Source organism: Galeopterus variegatus, unplaced genomic scaffold, assembly GCF_000696425.1.
Source record: "Galeopterus variegatus unplaced genomic scaffold, G_variegatus-3.0.2 Scaffold4203, whole genome shotgun sequence".
Classification (NCBI taxonomy): Eukaryota; Metazoa; Chordata; class Mammalia; order Dermoptera; family Cynocephalidae; genus Galeopterus; species Galeopterus variegatus.
In genome coordinates this window covers 286,147-288,587 of record NW_007730314.1, presented here as the reverse complement: position 1 = coordinate 288,587, position 2,441 = coordinate 286,147, and positions in this window count along the sequence as shown.

Sequence of the window (2,441 nt, the reverse complement as noted above, 5' to 3'; positions counted from 1 at the left end):
CTATTCATGAGCATGAATGCCTTTTCATTTATTTAGGTCTTCTTTACTTTCTTCAATGATGCGATGTTGTTTTCAGTGCGCAGGTCTCTCACTTTTGTTAAATTTATTCATAAGCGTTTCTTTTTTATGATGTTATTATAAATTGAATTATTTTCTCAATTTCATTTTTGGATTCTTCATTGGTAGTATATAGAACCACAGTCGGTTTTTTATATTGGTCTTGTGTCTACCAACCTTGATGAACTTCATTATTACCTTTAATGGTTCTTTGTATGTTTGTAGATTCCTCAGGATTTTCTATATACAGCCATGTGTCGCTTAGTGATGGGGACAACTTCCGAGAAATGTGTTGTTCAGCAATTTTGTCTTGGTGTGAAAATCATAGTGTGTACTTACGCAAACCTTGATGGTATAGCCTACTACACATCTAAGCTATATGGTATAGCCATTATAATTTTATGGGACCACCATCATATATGTGGTCCATCATTAATGGAAAGTCATTATGTGGCACATTACTGTACAAAATTATCTCATCTGTGACTAGACATAGTTTTACTTCTTTCTTTGCAATCCAGATGCCTTTTATAGCAGTTTCCCCTTATCCACAGTTTCGCTTGTTGTGGTTTTATTTACCTATAGTCAACTGTGGTCCAAAAATATGGAAAATTTCGGAAATAATTTATAAGATTTAAATTGAGCACCATTCTGAGTAGCGTGATAAAATCTCATGCCATTCTACTCCATCCTGCTCAGGACATGAATCATCCCTTTGTCCAGCATATCCAAACTGTATATGCTATCTGCCAGTTTGTAACTTAGAAGCTGTCTTGGTTATAAGATCACTTATTGTGGCATCACAGTGCTTGTGTTCAAGTAATCCTTATTTTACTTAATAATGGTCCCAAAGTTCAGGAATAGTGATGTTGACAATTTAGATATGCCAAAGAGAAGCCATATAGTGCTTCCTTTAAGTGAAAAGGTGAAAGTTCTCAATAAGTAGAGAAAAAATAGTATGCTGAGGTTGCTGAGATCTACAGTAAGAATGAATCTTCTGTGTGTGAAATTGTGAAGAAGGAAAAATAAATTAGTGCTAGTTTTGCTGTTGCAGCCCTAACTGCCAAAGTTGTGGCTACAGTGTGTGATAAGTGTTTACTTAAGATGGAGAAAAGGTGTTACATTTGTGGCATTACTTGAACATTTCTGTTCAAGACATGAACACAAATGTGTTCCAATTGACAACAATTGAGTTTGGGACAGTTCATGATTGCAGGCATTCTATTCTTTGTTTATCAAGTAGTTTTTTGGGTTGTTTTTTTTTTTTTGTCATAAAGTGGTTTTGAATTTCTTAAAATGCTTGTTTTGTATCTATTGAGATAATTATGTGGATCTTGTCCTTTATTCTATTGACATGGTGTATTACATTAATTAATTTGGGGATGTTAAACTAACCTTGCATTTCTGGGATAAATCCCAGTTCATTAGTTGTATAGTCCTTTTTATATGTTGATGGATTTAGTTTGCTAGTATTTTGTTGAGGAATTTTGCTTGTATATTCATAAGAGAGGTTGTTGTGTAATTTTCTTTCTTGTGAAGTCTTTGTGTGATTTTGGTGTTAGGGTAATACTGACCTCATAGGATGAGTTGGGAAGTGCTCACTTCTGTTCTTAGGAGAGTTGGAAAAATCGTTATTAATTCTGTTTTAAATATTTGGTAGAATTTACAAATGAAGCCATTTGGGCCTAAGCTTTTCTTCTGGGTAGGTGGTTGATTACTAGTTTAATATCTTTACTTGTTCTAGGTCTATTCAGATGGTCTTTTTCTTCTTCAGTCAGTTTCAGTCATTTGTGTCTTTCTAGGAATTTGTGAATTTTATCTAAGTTATCAAATTTGTTGGTATGCATTTGTTCACAGTGTTCCCTTATTATCTTTTTCTCTGTAGTTGTAGTAATGTCCCCTTTTTCATTCCTGATTTTAGTAATTTGAGTTTTTTCTTTTCTTTGCTTGGATAGTCTAGTTAAAAGTTTGACAATTTTATTGAATTTTTCAAAGAACCGAGTTTTTATTTTATTAGTTGTCTCTATTGTTTTTCTAGTCTGTATTTGACCTAATACCGCTCTAATCTGTTCCTTACTTCTGCTTGCTTTGGGTTTAGTTTACTTTTCTTTTTCTAGTGTCTTAAGGGAGAAGGTTATTTTGTTGATTTTATATGTTTTTTCTTTTTCAATGTAGGTGTTGAAAGCTATAAATTTTTCTTTAAGCACTGCTTTAACATAAGTTTTGGTATGTTGTATCTTCATTTTCTTTCATCTCAAAGAATTTTCTAAGTTCCATTGTTATTTTTTCTTTGATCCATTATTTAGTAGTGTGCTGTTTATTTATTTATTCATTTATTTATTAAAAGGATGACCGGTAAGGGGATCTTAACCCTTGACTTGGTG